At 42.8% G+C, this 21,358-nt stretch overlaps 2 pseudogenes; one reads left to right on the top strand and one right to left on the bottom strand.

Annotated features, from left to right (window-relative positions):
- Window positions 1–8,183: 8,183 nt before the first annotated feature.
- LOC120999269 lies at window positions 8,184–9,607 on the bottom strand (annotated as a pseudogene).
- A 4,664-nt stretch (window positions 9,608–14,271) lies between these two features.
- LOC120999268 lies at window positions 14,272–14,894 on the top strand (annotated as a pseudogene).
- The last annotated feature ends 6,464 nt before the right edge of the window (window positions 14,895–21,358 follow it).

The following is a 21,358-nucleotide window of genomic DNA, read 5'->3' as shown; positions in this document are numbered from 1 at the left end:
GTTCTGTGAGTTGGTTATAAATGTGAATTCCTGTTCGTTTAGAATGCCCCTTTCTCTACCAGCTTGTGTCAATGCTACTAGTTCTTTATAGAAATCTTCTGTGGGATCTTTTCTGAGGGTGGTGTATGTATCGAGGTCTGATAGTTGTCTCTTACATTCTGTAGTATAGTCCTCTGTATTTTGTAGGACAATCGCTCCACCTTTGTCTGCTGGTCTTATGGTTAGGTTATGAGTCAATTGTAATTGTTTAATTGCGTGAATCTCTCTTTTGGTCATGTTGAAATGTGTTTTATTTCGATTCATTTTCCTAATATCTGACTCTATGCATTTCTGGAATGTGACTATATCGTCTCCCATTTCCTGTTTTGGATATTTCGTAGATTTTACCTTAAGGTCAGTGTGGTTGTAGATTGATGGTTGGGGATTGTCTCTAGATATTGGGTTCTTGATGAAATATTTTTTTAGGCAGAGTTTCCTCACAAATTTCTCTATTCCTATGTATGCACTGAACTTGTCCATTTTGGTTATAGGGGAAAATTTAAGTCCCTTGTTTAGTAGTTTCTGTTGTGTCTCATTGAGGGTCGTGTTACTTAAATTTACAATAATATTAGATGTGTTTTCTAGGTCCTGTGATATCTGTTCTGTCTTCTTCTTGTGTCTGCCCCTTCTTGTCTTCTTTGTGTTCTGTGATCTAGTGTCCTGAGTGGGTTGTCTCTTTGTGGATCTGTCATCTGGTGGTTCGTGTTGGTGATATTGGTGATCGGGGGTGTTCATTGGTGTCTCCTCTCGGTGTTCCCTAATGTAGTGAGGGGTATTCTTCGGTGTACTTTCTCTGTGTTGTCTGGATGGGCTTACCTTGTGTGTTTTGTTCCTGTGTCTTAGATTGTATTTGTGTGTGGGGGTCAGTGCTCTCTTGTGTCTTTGTCGGGAGCGGGAATAGTGACGTATCCTTGTTCTGTGGTGGGGTGGGGTTTAGTCTAAAAAATGAGTTGAAGAGAGTGATTCAAAATAGTTGTTGGTCGGGATATTATAGCGGTCTTGGATATTTCTCCTGATTTGTTTATCTCCTTGTCTTTCAGGACGGTCTTCCGTGACATTATTAGGGAGATTTGGTGGATGTTCTCTCTGATTGGTCGGATTGTTTGACCGGTTCTGGGTCTGACTCGATTGTGTATTGGGTTTTAGTTTTTTGTTTTTTCTAGTTATAATTGTTCTTTCTAAATGATCTAAGCTGGTGCAGATTCTTTCTTGCCATGTATTAAACGACTTATCTTTTAGTATCTTGTCTATTATTCCTTTTAATTTGGAAATTTGATCAATAGTATCCTCTAGGATCTGTGACCGTCTTTTGATTATCAGTTGGATTAGTATGCATGATTGTGCTTGTAGAAACCCTTTCCATTCTTGTTTGAATGTTTCACTGTAGAGATCTTCTGCTGGGTCTTTAATCAACATTAATCCCTTTGGTATCAGGCCTTTTAATAAATATTGGTTTAGTGATTTGATCTCCCATTTTTGTCTGAGTTGTTTGTGTAGGAGTTTCTCTAATTCTCTGAAAATCTCAGAGTTGGATCTGTTTGTTGAATTTAGTGGGAGGAAATCATCTGTTAAGTCAAATGTGTATGTCTCTATTGTTTTAGATTTCTTTTCCATACAGTCCCATATGTCCATTTTTTAGAGATTAGGAGCTCAGCCAATGGGTAAATTGGATACTGAGATTAGAATGTATGTGAGGCGGCTCACTAAGACCCAAAAAATGGAATAAGGTGCTCAATCCAGACGCAGCGTACCCAACGCTTTTATTAGGGAATAGAGGATTGTAAGTACAGGGATGGCACTCTAATCATAGGTTGTGTATGGAAAAGTATATTTATTATGAGATGGCCTGGTAAGCCAAATGGTAACAGTGTACAATAACAAAAGATGCAAATAATAAAAGTTGATAATCAAAGTAAAGAAGTGGAATAGACGGCTCTACCGCTCAGGTAAATGGTAGAGGTGCTGAGCTGCTTGATCTGACTCACCCAGTCAGAGACATGAAATTACAGAAAGATAAAGGATAAGCAGGCACACTCTTAATTTGGGTACAAGGTATTAATTTATTTATATTTTAGTGTTTGTGAGATCTGGTAGATAGATATAAAATGTGAGTAAAAGTTGTCCCTTTTAATAAATGTAATAAATAAAAAAAATTGTAATAAATGAAAAAGTTGTAGAGTGATAGATGATCACCACTAGGTGAGAGGTGATGGATGTCCTGGAAAAAATTGTCCTGGAAAAAATAGTAGATAAGTAGTATATAGAAATAAAAATAAAAATATAGAGGATACCTAGATAAAAAGTAATTGTCTAGATAAAGATACTTGGAAAAAAATGTTCATAGAGTCTTTCATAAACAGTTTACATATAGTGGTGGTCACTGATCAGAGAATAAAATCAAGTATAAGATGTATGGGATAGTCTTTCATAATCGCTATATAGAGGATTTATATCCAATGTTGCCCCTTTGTGCAATTGTAGCTCAGTTTATGGGATATATTATGGATAACAAATTGCCGCTCAGCAGAGGATCGATGGTGCGCCTATTCAATGTGTTTGCAAAATGTGGTTTGCAAATATGGCAATCTGTGACTCTGTGCCTGAGTGCGGCGTCCCGCACTGTCTCTGGCTACAGAGGTCACTTACTCTTCCCGACGCTTGTTCTCTTGGATTCTTTGATAGTAGTCGGCTGTTCCTGGGAGGCTATTACGATCCGGTCCGATTCTCAGGAGTCGGCGGCGTGCCTCGTGTTGCCTAGGACGCCGGGGGGCGTGGTTCGCGCATCTGGAGAGTGATGTGAGCGGTCACGTGATCTCGAACTTTCTTTCAGGCTTGTTCACGGTGTTTCTCCTACTCTGTTACGAGTAGTGAATATTCCAGTAATCCTCAGCTTCTTAAATGCGTTTCGGGAGTCTATCCCTTCATCAGTAAGTGGAGGATTATAGTGGAAGCGGTGATATTTATAGGGCAGTGATTAACTTATTTAACAACCAATTATCATTGCCAATAAGGTTGATATATTCGATTGGTTGCTTTATTTCAGTTTTGTTTGGCACATTAGGTTTGTGGCCAGAATAAAAATGTACAGGTTGTCAGAAAATAAATAGATGAATAAAAATATAAAAAGATGGATAAAAATATATAGGAAAATGAGAATACATAAGGCTAGGAGTGGTATATAGATGGTGTCAATCACTCCTATAATGAGGTGATTGATTTTGCAAGTTGGTTGATTTGATGGGTATTATAGTTTTTGTCTTTATTTTACAAGAGGAACCCTCATATATGTAGTGGAAAAAATAGTAGATAAGTAGTATATAGAAATAAAAATAAAAATATAGAGGATACCTAGATAAAAAGTAATTGTCTAGATAAAGATACTTGGAAAAAAATGTTCATAGAGTCTTTCTTAAACAGATAAAAAGATAAAAATACCTAGAAAAAAAATGTTCATAGAGTCTTTCATAAACCGTTTACATATATATACTGTTTCTATATTCTTATTTCCCAGGATTTACCATTCAACTGAAGATTCTATATATTATATTACAATTTATTATATTATAATTCTTAATATTACATTGTATTACATTTAATCCTTTTATATTTAGAATCTTCGTTTTTATCAACTATCAACTTTTATTATTGTGCATCTTTTGTTATTGTACACTGTTACCATTTTACTTACCAGGCCATCTCATAATAAATATACTTTTCCATACACAATCTATGATTAGAGTGCCATCCCTGTACTTACAATCCTCTATTCCCTAATACAAGCGTTGGGTATGCTCTGTCTGGATTGAGCACCTTATTCCATTTTTTGGGTCTTAGTGAGCCGCCTCACATACATTCTAATCATAGTTAAATTATACCCATCCCCCATTGTGCTAAGGTCACTTTCCTGAGAAGTGGGTATCTTAGAGATATGTGTGTGGTACACTGCAGGAGGGGCTAAAATGTTTAAACTCTGTTACACACATAAATTAGTGTGCATTCCATTGAAGATTTCATTCTAAGTAGGAGACAAGTATTGATTTGCCCTATCTCTTGTACACACATGGCGACCGGAGTCCTACCCCATAAAAGTGATGACTATAAATTTTTTATTATTCTATGTGATTTGTCAGTGTTATCTTATATTTAATCACACTTAGTATACATATTTATTTAATTAGCCCACGTAAACTTCTTCATTCTCAAATGTTCACGTTTTGAAACACTTGGTGATAGAAGTGGGATTTGAGCAAATGAATATGCTTATTGTTGCTAGGGTGTTACATAGAGAGGGTAGTTTGGTACCGATACTCCCAATCGTAACCCGGGCATTTTCAGGAATCTGATAATCTGTGGGCAGATTATTAGTGGTTGCATGAGTTGTGCAAATCTGCTACAAACTGTGGGTGGGGTAAAATCGAGCAACATTCTCTTGGAAGTTTTAGAACTGAGCAGATTACAGTCAAAATCTGTAGGACTTAGTATAGTAAGAGCTTGCAGATTGTAGACATCAGAGCTCCTGAAATGTGTCAGGGGCGTTCTGAGTATGAGTTTGAAAAGAGAGCAGTGTCAGGATGGTAATTTATGGCACTGGCAAGACAGAAGCGCCCAAGTGTCTGCAATGATCAGAACGGCACTTGTGTTAAATGTTCAGAAATAACTTTTTAAGGCTACTTTCACACTAGCGTTTTGGCTTTCAATTTGTGAGATCCGTTCAGGGCTCTCAAAAGCGGTCCAAAATAGATCAGTTTTGCCCTGATGCATTCTGAATGGAAAATGATCCGCTCATAATGGATCAGTTTGCCTCCGTTCAGTCACCATTCCGCTTTGGAGGCGGACACCAAAACGCTGCATGCAGTTTTGTCCTAACACACAATGTAAATCAATAGGGACAGATCCATTTTCTCTGACACAATTTGGCACAATAGAAAACAGATCCGTCCCACATTGACTTTCAATGGTGTTTAAGGGCTCTTTCACACTTGCGTTGTTGGGTTCCGGCATAGAGTTCCGTCGTCGGGGCTCTATGCCGGAAGAATCCTGATCAGGATTATCCCAATGCATTCTGAATGGAGAGAAATCCGTTCAGGATGCCTTCAGTTCCGGAACGGAACGTTTTTTGGCCGGAGAAAATACCGCAGCATGCTGCGCTTTTTGCTCCGGCCAAAAATCCTGAACACTTGCCGCACGGCCGGATCCGGAATTAATGCCCATTGAAAGGCATTAATCCGGATCTGGCCTTAAGCTAAACGTCGTTTCGGCGCATTACCGGATCCGACGTTTAGCTTTTTCTGAATGGTTACCATGGCTTCCAGGACGCTAAAGTCCTGTTTGCCATGGTAAAGTGTAGTGGGGAGCGGGGGAGCAGTATACTTACCGTCCTTGCGGCTCCCGGGGCGCTTCAGAGTGACGTCAGGGCGCCCCACGTGCATGGATGACGTGTCGCATGCGCATGGGGCGCTCTGACGTCATTCTGGAGCGCCCCGGGAGCCGCACGGACTGTAAGTATACTGCTCCCTCGCTCCCCACTACTACTATGGCAGCCAGGACTTTAATAGCGTCCTGGGTGCCATAGTAACACTGAACGCATTTTGAAGACGGATCCGTCTTCAAATGCTTTCAGTTCACTTGCGTTGTTACGGATCCGGCGGGCACCTCCGGCAAATGGAGTGCACGACGGATCCGGACAACGCAAGTGTGAAAGAGCCCTTAGACGGATCCGTCATGGCTATAGAAGACATAATACAACCGGATCCGTTCATGATGGATGCATGCGGTTGTATTATTGTAACAGAAGCGTTTTTGCAGATCCATGACGGATCCGCAAAATACGCTAGTGTGAAAGTAGCCTAAGTCTTTGGTACCCTAATTCTATGTGTGTGTCCGCGTAGGAAAGACCTATGGCCATAGCATTAGAGATTTGTTTTGTAACTTATATAAGCTGTAAAGGACGATAAGTGTGATACATCAGGAACTGTTTATCAGTTAATAATGAATAATTAATGTACCTAGTATGTGCCAATGGATCTGTGGCTAGCATTAAGAATAGGAATATGAAGATGTTATTAGTGTGTGTATATATACAGTACAGACCAAAAGTTTGGACACACCTTCTCATTCAAAGAGTTTTCTTTATTTTCATGACTATGAAAATTGTAGATTCACACTGAAGGCATTAAAACTATGAATTAACACATGTGGAATTATATACATAACAAACAAGTGTGAAACAACTGAAAATATGTCATATTCTAGGTTCTTCAAAGTAGCCACCTTTTGCTTTGATTACTGCTTTGCACACTCTTGGCATTCTCTTAATGAGCTTCAAGAGGTAGTCCCCTGAAATGGTTTTCACTTCACAGGTGTGCCCTGTCAGGTTTAATAAGTGGGATTTCTTGCCTTATAAATGGGGTTGGGACCATCAGTGGCGTTGAGAAGTCAGGTGGATACACAGCTGATAGTCCTACTGAATAGACTGTTAGAATTTGTATTATGGCAAGAAAAAAGCAGCTAAGTAAAGAAAAACGAGTGGCCATCATTACTTTAAGAAATGAAGGTCAGTCAGTCAGCCGAAAAATTGGGAAAACTTTGAAAGTAAGGGCTATTTGACCATGAAGGAGAGTGATGGGGTGCTGCGCCAGATGACCTGGCCTCCACAGTCACCGGACCTGAACCCAATCGAGATGGTTTGGGGTGAGCTGGACCGCAGAGTGAAGGCAAAAGGGCCAACAAGTGCTAAGCATCTCTGGGAACTCCTTCAAGACTGTTGGAAGACCATTTCAGGGGACTACCTCTTGAAGCTCATCAAGAGAATGCCAAGAGTGTGCAAAGCAGTAATCAAAGCAAAAGGTGGCTACTTTGAAGAACCTAGAATATGACATATTTTCAGTTGTTTCACACTTGTTTGTTATATATATAATTCCACATGTGTTAATTCATAGTTTTGATGCCTTCATAGTCATGAAAATAAAGAAAACTCTTTGAATGAGAAGGTGTGTCCAAACTTTTGGTCTGTACTGTATATATATATATATATATATATATATATATTGTAAGGGATCACTCGCTTTTACGGGGTCGCAATCACAGACTTCTTCGCAGACAACAGGATTTAAGGTCCAAACTGGTGCTTTATTTTGGCACCATAAGCATCAAAAATTAACACCTGCCCTCTGAGCTCCAACTAATACACAGTTCTTTTCCCTGACTCACCTCTAAGAACAGCTTACCGAACACAAGTCCAGACAGGGAAGAGATCTCGCTAAACGTAGCCTCATGGCCCCTCAGCCCTCCTGGCTGAGACCACCCAGAGCCTTTGTAGGCCTCTGTTTCAAATTCTTCTCTCCCCAGACTGACACACAGAGGGTTGGTTTTATCCCTCCTTGATTACAGCAGACCTCACCTGCGATCACCTCGCAAAAGACAACACACGTACTGGAAGGGTGTGGACTGGCAGATCCCACTACCAAACTTATCAACCAGTCCAAATGAAAACCAACCCAGAACAAAATGTAGAAAAAACTGTCTCAGCAAACTACGCTTTGCTGAAACCCCTGTAGCTTTCTGGATTTTATTTATCTCACCCTGCTGAGGTATCTGGGTGGGATATACACACATTCCAGCACTTACTGTACACATCACCACATATCCCCCCCCCCCCCTCTTCTTCAGACCGAAGGTCTGAGCATTTTTCCACATCGCACCTTGTTCACTGGAAGATGTGGCCTGTGTGGCACTTTTTCCTTTATTCTGCCACACCCAGGCCAGCAGAGCTCGGTTTGTGACAAACACTGACTTTCTACCCAGTAGATAATGCTTAATCCATCTATACTCTTTCTACTCTTTCATACATAGTATCTCTCTTTTTTCCTTACTCTCTGAATTTTGATCTTGGCTTCTGGAACTCTTTTCATAATATGTATTTATACAATCGACAGGCTCTACTTTTTGATTCTTTGGCTCCCGAACATGCTCATGCCCTTTCGTGGACTGCTGCAGCTCTTGACTGAACTGTTTGCACAGTTGCTTCCAGCCATGGTCGTGTCCAGACCCTTTCTCCTTTGCTTTGTGGAGCTCCTTCAGCAGAGCATGCTTGCCCCCGCTCGCTTCTTTTAAATGCATCTGGTTCACTTCTTTTTTGACAGTTTTTATAGCATTTCTCCAGATTTGCTAGTTCTGGAAAGTTCAGAAGTTCCATTTCCACACTCTTCCTTCTCTTCAGAAGTGGTTTTCTCAGGTTTCCTCTGCTTCTTCAGTAGCTTTTTCCACTTTGGCAGACTCTCTTTCAGCCTCTTCTTTGGTCTCTGCAGCATCTGAGGATTTCTCCCACTCCAACTCATCGGCCTTAGCTTCTTCAGCCTTTGTCTCTTTGGAGTCTCCATTCACTTTGTTAGCCTTCTCATCCTTCTCGGAAATTGCATCATATATCTGCACTCTTAATTCTTCCTTTTCTTTCTCATTGAGGTTCGAGGCACTGGGGATATTGGGGTCCTTATCAGACTCTTCATCTTCCTCTTCTGGCATTCCCTCCAGAGGGTCACCCAAGACATTTTTCTCCATTCGGGCAAGCTCCAGGAGAGCCATCCCATAGTAGTAGACAGCATCTGCATACTGGTCATCCATTTCCCCGTATTTCTTCCTCAGAAGGAAAAGCGTCGGCGATGGAGCTGATGTCTTTCATGGCCAGGTCCTGGCTACTCACTGCCATGAGTCTCTGGGCTTCTTCATCCATATCAGCCCTTTCAACTTGTTCAGCAGAAACTTCCTCCATCTTCTCTGCCTCGGCCGGCACCGCACTGCAGCGCCACCATCTTCAGACCCATTCTCAACAGGTGCTGACTTGGCTTTCTTTGCCTCTTCTACCTGGTGCTTCAACTGTTTCATCTGAACATGATTTTTCTCTGCCTGGTCTTTATACTGCTTTGCGCCTTTCATCTTCAGTTGCATTAGCACATCCTTCAGCTTTTCCTCTGAGCGACGGGCTGGTTTACTTGCAGGCTGTCTTTCTTTTGTTTAAGTATCAAGCTGTTCCTCCAGTTGTGTGATCTTTGCTTCCAAGGCTGTGATGGATTGCCTTGCATTTCTATTTGCCAGAGCCTTCCAATTCTTGCAATTTTGTTTTGAACTCCTTGTTTTGTCGATTGCTGATGGGCATTCTTCTGAACGTTCTGCATTCAGATCAGCGTTCATCTGGTCAATCTGGAGAGTAGCCTTTCTCAGTCTGTCGTTGGCCAATTCATCTCTTTCCTGTAAGGCTTGCTTTTTGGCACGCTCTGCAGCAGAAAGCTCCTCCTGCATATGGATCCTGTCCGCCAGACTTCTAAGTTTCTTTTTATTTTCTTTAGACTGACTGACTTAAAATTTTATCCCTGGATGCTCTAGTGTCTTCCAACTCTTTCTGGTTATACTTCATTTGCACCTGCAATTTACACCGTTGTTTGATGGCTTCTTCTCTATTTTTGTTTCCAGAGTCAATTTGTCCCTCTAAGTCTTTTAGATACATCTTGAGCTTCTTTCTAGCTGCTACATCCAATGAACATTGCTTCCTTTCATCTTCAAGCTCTGCTCCCATTTCAGTGTGCAGCTGCTTGTTAAGCCTTTCTAACTAAGTCTTCATTTTAAGGCCTCTTCCAGAGAGTGTGCTTTGGTCTCAATTTCACGAGCCTCTGCTTCAGCATGGTCACGTTCTTCTGCATGCTCCTTCGGGATGGTCAGACCGGCCAGGAATTCTTTCACTGCATGGGTATAGTTCTCAGACACTATGCTGACTTCTCCCCACTTAATCAGGTTCATGTCCTGAACCCGCTCAGGCCCTCTTTCATTTGCCTGGTTCGCATTGTATATTACAACATCTTCATCAACACTGCACATGAGCTCACTAACCATGGAACACTATGGAGACTGCTTATCCGCACCTGGTACGTATGGTACACCCTCTAACACTGCCACACCCTCTAACACTGCCACACTTTCCTGCACATTTACTACAGTGGGCTCCCTCAGCTCTGTGCTACCAACATTATCAATCAGCATTTCAAAATCACCTAACTCTTTACCAGCAGGGGTGTCATCATCATCATCACAATTATATATTTCACATAACTTCACATTTTCATTAGGCCTTTCTGTTAACTTGACATGTTCACTTTGCACCTTATCTGCACCATTGTTTTCAATGGTCATTTCGCTTAAACCATTGTGTTCAATGTTCATCTCCCTCACACCTTCATTTAAAGAGATAGGCACAAGTTCTGCAGAAATTTTGACTCATGCTGCAGAAGTGTTTCCATTTCCCAAGAACAAGGGGAAATCACAGCCCAACATTACACCATGCATGAGCGTATTTGCAACTCCAAGCTCATAAGTGCCAGTTCCCACTAGAGTCTCACACTCAGTGAGAGCCACAGGATAGCTCTTGCTATCTCCATCAATGTCCAGCACACTTAGCATTTTGTCCAACACATAGTCCCCAGCTACCAAGCTGGCATGTACCAGAATCACCTGGCTCCCTGCGTCCAACAACACTTGGACTGGACTGCTATTCACCACAATGTCATACATTTTTGTAGCAGTCTCTAGTCCCGGTGTCTTAACACCTACCGTCTCGGCGCATAGCGACTGCCGCCAGCTGACACCACAGTTTACAGGTTCTAAGGTACCAGAGCACTGGTCAGCAACATGCCCAACCTCCATAGCCATGCTCACTTTCACTTTGTCTGCTACACAAGCAACAACAAACGCTCTTACCCATTGACATCACAGGTTCTGCAGTCCCAGGATATGAGGATGCTCCAGGAACATCTCCCCTGAGGTCATCATCTTTCTAGATCTTCTTCTTCTGGATCTTGGAAACCTCCTGCCCTGTAGCCACGATCACATGCAGACTCCTCAATGCAGTGGTTGCCATGATGGGAAACACCTTGGCCTTGAATCCCATCTTTTTCCGGACGATTAGTCCCACGCTCTACTGAAGACTTTTCCTCTGGAACTCCAGGAACATCACCGACACCTTGGACCTTTACAAATTGTCCCCTCAGCATTGAAGACTTTTTTTCAGGGCCAACTGCAGTTGTGCCTCCAAAGCCTCCCGCTCTGCATCAAACTGCCCCACTTCACTTTGGGTACAACCCATCTGTTTAGACAGGTTTTCCTGCCGTTTTATCTGCCACCTCTTGTCAAGGACAGATCTAGATTTCCCTCCGGAAAGAGGGAAAAGAAGGGGGGTGGAGAGAAGCGCACAATAGGGTAATATTGTTTACACAAACAAATAAATATAGTGGGATTTATCCACACTCACCTTGTAGTGTTGTGCTTAGATAGGCACAACTCTACTGTAAACTTGGTAATAGTAAGGTCTTTTGTCCAGGGATGCAGCCGCAGATGGTTTATTCTTTTCGGTGGGGTGTCCACTCCCCCAAAAAAGAAAATTTCAATATAAAAGAAGAAGGAAGGTCTCTGCCTCGGCGCAAAGTCACTGGAGAAGACAATCATGGTGCAAGAGTAATTCTTGGTTTTAATAGAAACAACGCGTTTCGGGGATTACAGACTCCCCTTCATCAGGTTTCATAATGATACAATGGGTGTAACACAAAGGTAGATATTTATAGATAAAACACATCAAAAAACCGCCAAAGAGACGCACCTGGGTGACGCCCCCTAAGGGGAGGGGCCACCCCCAGGTGTTATCCGATGTGCAGCTTCAGTTTTTGTAAAGAAAACAGACATGTAGACATATCATTGTTTTAGGGGTTTAGGACTAAAATCGCCGTTCGGTTAATACAATAAACTTTGTTTTCAGTTGATTTATTTATACTATTATTCAAAAGAAACTCTGTCATGTGATCGCAAATACAAGCGGTCACATGACCTGAGAGACCGGAAGCGACAGCATCCTCTAGTGATTGTTTTCATCTCCCATCACTAGGGGGAGAAAAACCAGCTCCCCGCTCTCGATACAGGGTAAGTTGCGCATGCGCAAGGATTGTTTCAGAGCGGCCACTGAACACTGTGTCACCTGATTCTTTTGCCGGTACTAGGTTTTTACAGCGATCCTGGCCATAGGTTGGTGTATATTTTGTACAGGCTGTCGCTATTTATCAGGACTCTGGTGGATATTATAATACCAAATGGCTCATAGTAAGATAATGAATCATATAGCTAAAAAAGATAAAAAATAATGATAATATAGAATAATGATAAAAATTGGAATAAAAAGAAATCGGATAAAAGACATTGATAAAGATTTTGATAAAGAATAAATAATTGAGTAATATTCGGGTAAAATTGTGGAAAAATAAATGATTAAATGGTGGCATGCTCTGCATATTAATTCCACAGGGCTAGCCAATGGTATCATTAGATATAGCGTTCTAATGAAACAGTGGCCGCTCTGTGGCCGCTCTGAAACAATCCTTGCGCATGCGCAACTTACCCTGTGTCGAGAGCGGGGAGCTGGTTTTTCTCCCCCTAGTGATGGGAGATGAATACAATCACTAGAGGATGCTGTCGCTTCCGGTCTCTCAGGTCATGTGACCGCTTGTATTTGCGATCACATGACAGAGTTTCTTTTGAATAATAGTATAAATAAATCAACTGAAAACAAAGTTTATTGTATTAACCGAACGGCGATTTTAGTCCTAAACCCCTAAAACAATGATATGTCTACATGTCTGTTTTCTTTACAAAAACTGAAGCTGCACATCGGATGACACCTGGGGGTGGCCCCTCCCCTTAGGGGGCATCACCCAGGTGCGTCTCTTTGGCGGTTTTTTGATGTGTTTTATCTATAAATATCTACTTTTGTGTTACACCCATTGTATCATTATGAAACCTGATGAAGGGGAGTCTGTAATCCCCGAAACGCGTTGTTTCTATTAAAAGCAAGAATTACTCTTGCACCAAGATTGTCTTCTCCAGTGACTTTGCGCCGAGGCAGAGACCTTCCTTCTTCTTTTATATTGAAATTTTCTTTTTTGGGGGAGTGGACACCCCACCGAAAAGAATAAACCATCTGCGGCTGCATCCCTGGACAAAAGACCTTACTATTACCAAGTTTACAGTAGAGTTGTGCCTATCTAAGCACAACACTACAAGGTGAGTGTGGATAAATCCCACTATATTTATTTGTTTGTGTAAACAATATTACCCTATTGTGCGCTTCTCTCCACCCCCCTTCTTTTCCCTCTTTCCGGAGGGAAATCTAGATCTGTCCTTGACAAAAGACTTAGTTTCTGGATACTCCAGATTGTGTGAGCAGCACATAGGATTTACTAAAAAGTTCCAAAGAGGACCTTGACCAACTAATAGAAGACATGGATTATATCCTGAATAGGATCGAGCAACGTGAACGCCTGATCTTTGAACACACCAGGAATCAAGGGAAATACAGCACAACTACAACCGCCGAAGCGGAAAACGCAAGTATAATAGATGAAAAATCATTACTAGATCTATTTTATAAACTGGAAAAACTTATAACTGATGAGATACAACACCATCTGGATGCCATTTTTTTGGAAATTTATGTACAGGAACAGATTGTACCTCGTGGTCTAAGACTTCGTTTTGACAACTCTTTCAAAGACGATATGACTTTTGGTACTGAATGGGATAAGTATCTACTAGAGTGTGCCAAGGGACTCATGGTCAGACTGATTGAAAAAAGACGGTCCCTCTATATAGATCTAGGGGTAAAAATTTCTGATTGCTATGCAGAACTGTCTATTTTTAGATCACACACTAATTTTCCTAAATTTGACCGACTTATTACACTAGGGAATAAAAAGTGTCCAAGAAGTTACCCTTATGGTGTATGGGGTAGAAACTGGACGGTGGTTTAAGGCCTGATGGAATGGCTTTCACTTCATCTCCATCAGATATTGGAATGGTATCGGTTATTGTTCTGGGTTTTTTTGTTGTGTTCTCTAACATTTTAAAATGTCGTTTCAGAGTGAGTTTTTTAATAAACCGGTTAAGGTCTAAAAAAAGATCGAATTCATTGATTTTATTTGTTGGGCAAAATGACAGGCCTTTGGATAATACTGCAATTTCTGAAGGATGTGCTAATGCAACTGAAGATGAAAGGCGCAAAGCAGTATAAAGACCAGAGAAAAATGATGTTCAGATGAAACAGTTGAAGCACCAGGTAGAAGAGGCAAAGAAAGCCAAGTCAGCACCTGTTGAGAATGGGTCTGAAGATGGTGGCGCTGCAGTGCGGTGCCGGCCGAGGCAGAGAAGATGGAGGAAGTTTCTGCTGAACAAGTTGAAAGGGCTGATATGGATGAAGAAGCCCAGAGACTCATGGCAGTGAGTAGCCAGGACCTGGCCATGAAAGACATCAGCTCCATCGCCGACGCTTTTCCTTCTGAGGAAGAAATACGGGGAAATGGATGACCAGTATGCAGATGCTGTCTACTACTATGGGATGGCTCTCCTGGAGCTTGCCCGAATGGAGAAAAATGTCTTGGGTGACCCTCTGGAGGGAATGCCAGAAGAGGAAGATGAAGAGTCTGATAAGGACCCCAATATCCCCAGTGCCTCGAACCTCAATGAGAAAGAAAAGGAAGAATTAAGAGTGCAGATATATGATGCAATTTCCGAGAAGGATGAGAAGGCTAACAAAGTGAATGGAGACTCCAAAGAGACAAAGGCTGAAGAAGCTAAGGCCGATGAGTTGGAGTGGGAGAAATCCTCAGATGCTGCAGAGACCAAAGAAGAGGCTGAAAGAGAGTCTGCCAAAGTGGAAAAAGCTAATGAAGAAGCAGAGGAAACCTGAGAAAACCACTTCTGAAGAGAAGGAAGAGTGTCGAAATGGAACTTCTGAACGTTCCAGAACTAGCAAATCTGGAGAAATGCTATAAAAACTGTCAAAAAAGAAGTGAACCAGATGCATTTAAAAGAAGCGAGCGGGGGCAAGCATGCTCTGCTGAAGGAGCTCCACAAAGCAAAGGAGAAAGGGTCTGGACACGACCATGGCTGGAAGCAACTGTGCAAACAGTTCAGTCAAGAGCTGCAGCAGTCCACGAAAGGGCATGAGCATGTTCGGGAGCCAAAGAATCCAAAAGTAGAGCCTGTCGATTGTATAAATACATATTATGAAAAGAGTTCCAGAAGCCAAGATCAAAATTCAGAGAGTAAGGAAAAAGAGAGATACTATGTGTGAAAGAGTAGAAAGAATTCTTTCACTGCATGGGTATAGTTCTCAGACACTATGCTGACTTCTCCCCACTTAATCAGGTTCATGTCCTGAACCCGCTCAGGCCCTCTTTCATTTGCCTGGTTCGCATTGTATATTACAACATCTTCATCAACACTGCACATGAGCTCACTAACCATGGAACACTATGGAGACTGCTTATCCACACCTGGTACGTATGGTACACCCTCTAACACTGCCACACCCTCTAACACTGCCACACTTTCCTGCACATTTACTACAGTGGGCTCCCTCAGCTCTGTGCTACCAACATTATCAATCAGCATTTCAAAATCACCTAACTCTTTACCAGCAGGGGTGTCATCATCATCATCACAATTATATATTCACATAACTTCACATTTTCATTAGGCCTTTCTGTTAACTTGACATGTTCACTTTGCACCTTATCTGCACCATTGTTTTCAATGGTCATTTCGCTTAAACCATTGTGTTCAATGTTCATCTCCCTCACACCTTCATTTAAAGAGATAGGCACAAGTTCTGCAGAAATTTTGACTCATGCTGCAGAAGTGTTTCCATTTCCCAAGAACAAGGGGAAATCACAGCCCAACATTACACCATGCATGAGCGTATTTGCAACTCCAAGCTCATAAGTGCCAGTTCCCACTAGAGTCTCACACTCAGTGAGAGCCACAGGATAGCTCTTGCTATCTCCATCAATGTCCAGCACACTTAGCATTTTGTCCAACACATAGTCCCCAGCTACCAAGCTGGCATGTACCAGAATCACCTGGCTCCCTGCGTCCAACAACACTTGGACTGGACTGCTATTCACCACAATGTCATACATTTTTGTAGCAGTCTCTAGTCCCGGTGTCTTAACACCTACCGTCTCGGCGCATAGCGACTGCCGCCAGCTGACACCACAGTTTACAGGTTCTAAGGTACCAGAGCACTGGTCAGCAACATGCCCAACCTCCATAGCCATGCTCACTTTCACTTTGTCTGCTACACAAGCAACAACAAACGCTCTTACCCATTGACATCACAGGTTCTGCAGTCCCAGGATATGAGGATGCTCCAGGAACATCTCCCCTGAGGTCATCATCTTTCTAGATCTTCTTCTTCTGGATCTTGGAAACCTCCTGCCCTGTAGCCACGATCACATGCAGACTCCTCAATGCAGTGGTTGCCATGATGGGAAACACCTTGGCCTTGAATCCCATCTTTTTCCGGACGATTAGTCCCACGCTCTACTGAAGACTTTTCCTCTGGAACTCCAGGAACATCACCGACACCTTGGACCTTTACAAATTGTCCCCTCAGCATTGAAGACTCTTTTTCAGGGCCAACTGCAGTTGTGCCTCCAAAGCCTCCCGCTCTGCATCAAACTGCCCCACTTCACTTTGGGTACAACCCATCTGTTTAGACAGGTTTTCCTGCCGTTTTATCTGCCACCTCTTGTCAAGGACAGATCTAGATTTCCCTCCGGAAAGAGGGAAAAGAAGGGGGGTGGAGAGAAGCGCACAATAGGGTAATATTGTTTACACAAACAAATAAATATAGTGGGATTTATCCACACTCACCTTGTAGTGTTGTGCTTAGATAGGCACAACTCTACTGTAAACTTGGTAATAGTAAGGTCTTTTGTCCAGGGATGCAGCCGCAGATGGTTTATTCTTTTCGGTGGGGTGTCCACTCCCCCAAAAAAGAAAATTTCAATATAAAAGAAGAAGGAAGGTCTCTGCCTCGGCGCAAAGTCACTGGAGAAGACAATCATGGTGCAAGAGTAATTCTTGGTTTTAATAGAAACAACGCGTTTCGGGGATTACAGACTCCCCTTCATCAGGTTTCATAATGATACAATGGGTGTAACACAAAGGTAGATATTTATAGATAAAACACATCAAAAAACCGCCAAAGAGACGCACCTGGGTGACGCCCCCTAAGGGGAGGGGCCACCCCCAGGTGTTATCCGATGTGCAGCTTCAGTTTTTGTAAAGAAAACAGACATGTAGACCTATCATTGTTTTAGGGGTTTAGGACTAAAATCGCCGTTCGGTTAATACAATAAACTTTGTTTTCAGTTGATTTATTTATACTATTATTCAAAAGAAACTCTGTCATGTGATCGCAAATACAAGCGGTCACATGACCTGAGAGACCGGAAGCGACAGCATCCTCTAGTGATTGTTTTCATCTCCCATCACTAGGGGGAGAAAAACCAGCTCCCCGCTCTCGATACAGGGTAAGTTGCGCATGCGCAAGGATTGTTTCAGAGCGGCCACTGAACACTGTGTCACCTGATTCTTTTGCCGGTACTAGGTTTTTACAGCGATCCTGGCCATAGGTTGGTGTATATTTTGTACAGGCTGTCGCTATTTATCAGGACTCTGGTGGATATTATAATACCAAATGGCTCATAGTAAGATAATGAATCATATAGCTAAAAAAGATAAAAAATAATGATAATATAGAATAATGATAAAAATTGGAATAAAAAGAAATCGGATAAAAGACATTGATAAAGATTTTGATAAAGAATAAATAATTGAGTAATATTCGGATAAAATTGTGGAAAAATAAATGATTAAATGGTGGCATGCTCTGCATATTAATTCCACAGGGCTAGCCAATGGTATCATTAGATATAGCGTTCTAATGAAACAGTGGCCGCTCTGTGGCCGCTCTGAAACAATCCTTGCGCATGCGCAACTTACCCTGTGTCGAGAGCGGGGAGCTGGTTTTTCTCCCCCTAGTGATGGGAGATGAAAACAATCACTAGAGGATGCTGTCGCTTCCGGTCTCTCAGGTCATGTGACCCGCTTGTATTTGCGATCACATGACAGAGTTTCTTTTGAATAATAGTATAAATAAATCAACTGAAAACAAAGTTTATTGTATTAACCGAACGGCGATTTTAGTCCTAAACCCCTAAAACAATGATATGTCTACATGTCTGTTTTCTTTACAAAAACTGAAGCTGCACATCGGATGACACCTGGGGGTGGCCCCTCCCCTTAGGGGGCATCACCCAGGTGCGTCTCTTTGGCGGTTTTTTGATGTGTTTTATCTATAAATATCTACTTTTGTGTTACACCCATTGCATCAATATGAAACCTGATGAAGGGGAGTCTGTAATCCCCGAAACGCGTTGTTTCTATTAAAACCAAGAATTACTCTTGCACCAAGATTGTCTTCTCCAGTGACTTTGCGCCGAGGCAGAGACCTTCCTTCTTCTTTTATATTGAAATTTTCTTTTTTGGGGGAGTGGACACCCCACCGAAAAGAATAAACCATCTGCGGCTGCATCCCTGGACAAAAGACCTTACTATTACCAAGTTTACAGTAGAGTTGTGCCTATCTAAGCACAACACTACAAGGTGAGTGTGGATAAATCCCACTATATTTATTTGTTTGTGTAAACAATATTACCCTATTGTGCGCTTCTCTCCACCCCCCTTCTTTTCCCTCTTTCCGGAGGGAAATCTAGATCTGTCCTTGACAAAAGACTTCGTTTCTGGATACTCCAGATTGTGTGAGCAGCACATAGGATTTACTAAAAAGTTCCAAAGAGGACCTTGACCAACTAATAGAAGACATGGATTATATCCTGAATAGGATCGAGCAACGTGAACGCCTGATCTTTGAACACACCAGGAATCAAGGGAAATACAGCACAACTACAACCGCCGAAGCGGAAAACGCAAGTATAATAGATGAAAAATCATTACTAGATCTATTTTATAAACTGGAAAAACTTATAACTGATGGGATACAACACCATCTGGATGCCATTTTTTTGGAAATTTATGTACAGGAACAGATTGTACCTCGTGGTCTAAGACTTCGTTTTGACAACTCTTTCAAAGACGATATGACTTTTGGTACTGAATGGGATAAGTATCTACTAGAGCAGGGGTGGGCAATTATTTTTTCGATGGGGCCACATGAGAAACTGAAAATATTTTGGAGGGCCGGGCCAAAAGGCTAAACTCAATACTGCATAAAATCACCGCGTCCTGGCACAGGCGGGCGTGATGACATCATCATGCCTGCCTGCGCTGGGATTTCACTACCAAATAGACCTCAGGCCTGTAGCCTATGACAAGTCTTGTCGCCATCTGCAAATTTTAAGGCGCATTGGCGACCATTTTGGTCGCCATCTGGAGCGCTGTATTGCATCAGTGACATGAACACTCTCCACATAGAATGTTATATTACATCAGTGACATCACCGCTCTCCACATATAAGTGATATTTTACATCAGTGACATCACCGCTCTCCACATATAATGTTATATTACATCAGTGACATCACCGCTGTCCACATATAGGCGATATATTACATCAGTGACATCACCGCTCTCCACATATATGTGATGAGCGGTGATGTCACTGATGTAATGTATTACTTACCGGTATATGTGGACAGCAGTGATGTCACTGATGTAATATATTACTTATGTGTGGAGAGTGGTGATGTCACTGATGTAATATATCACTTATAAGTAATATATTACATCTGTGACATCACCGCTCTCCACATATAAGAGGCATATTACATCAGTCATCCCTTGGCGCTGGGGTGCGCAGCCAGGGCCGGCCTTAGGTGTTCAGGCGCCCTGTGTGAGCTAACCTTGTGGTAGTGTTACCTGCAGTCCTATGTAAAACCACAGATAACACTAGTGCTAAATAATGTAGTAGTGTTACCTGCAGTCCTATGTAAAACCACAGATAACACTAGTGTAGATCATGTGGAAGTGTTACCTTCGTCCTTAGTGTGCCTCCCTGTGTCTATCGCACAGACTCCATGCTGGCGCTGCCTCCTCTTCCATCTTCTTCCCCGCACAGAACGTTCTGAAGCAGCTGCGTCAAGACATAGGAACACTGTGGGCAAGGTGATACACACAGGGAGAGACATACACACAGGGACGGGGACACACACAAAGGGACAGACACACTCACACACACACAAAGGGACAGACACACACGGACGGACACACACAGGGACGGGGACACACACACAAAGGGACAAACACACACACACAGGGATGGACACACACACACACACACAAAGGGACAAACACACACACACAGGGATAGACACACACACACAAAGGGACAGACACACACACACAAAGGGACAGACACACACACAGGGACGGACACACACACACACACACACACAAAGGGACAGACACACACACACAGGGACGGACACACACACACTGGCACACTCAACATCAGCAGCAAGTCCAACCCTTAATGACCCCCACAATCCCTGGGGGGGGGGGGTGATGTAGTAGCAGGCAGGAAAGCACACACTGTCCCCCTGTCCTATATGAGCCCCCCCCACCCCCACCAAATACCTGTAAGTTCTGTTAGTTGCTTGGCTTTGGCTGTGGCTGCTGGCTGGGGCTCCGCCTCCTTCCTCTTTCTGCCTGTGCGGCAGCTGCATCACGCTCCAGCAGCCACTGGTCTGCTCTGTTAAAGAGACAGGCAGGCCAGGCAGCAGAGCGGAGCGCAGAGCGGCCGCGGGCCCCGCCCCCTCCTCACTCCGGACAGTGACTCCGTGCTGTTACAGGGCCGGCGGCGGCGGCGGCAACAAAAATGCCGGGGGCCGGATTAAAAGGTCCGCCGGGCCGTATACGGCCCGCGGGCCGTAGTTTGCCCAGGTCTGTACTAGAGTGTGCCAAGGGACTCATGGTCAGACTGATTGAAAAAAGACGGTCCCTCTATATAGATCTAGGGGTAAAAATTTCTGATTGCTATGCAGAACTGTCTATTTTTAGATCACACACTAATTTTCCTAAATTTGACCGACTTATTACCACCAGGGTACTTGCGTTTGAAAAAGAAATCCTCTATAAAAAAAGCGGCAAGCTGGCCCGGGATCGCAGTGACTTTGCCAATGATAATATAAAATTCTGGAAAAAATCCATTCCGCCAAATAACCCACCCCACTTTCCAGGCCAAATAACCCACCCCACTTTCCAGATGCCAAAAGCATCTCGGGACCCTACAACATGGCAAGCAAAGATGCAACAGGCCCCTTAGCTTCAAACACATACGCAAAACAAACACAAAATCATCATCATCCGCATAAATATTACAAACCACGTAAGATGTATTCAAACAGTAATAAATTCACTAAAAATCCCC

The sequence above is a fragment of the Bufo bufo genome, chromosome 4, assembly GCF_905171765.1.
Source record: "Bufo bufo chromosome 4, aBufBuf1.1, whole genome shotgun sequence".
In the NCBI taxonomy this organism is placed as follows: Eukaryota; Metazoa; Chordata; class Amphibia; order Anura; family Bufonidae; genus Bufo; species Bufo bufo.
This window is presented reverse-complemented; position numbering and strand designations above follow the sequence as displayed.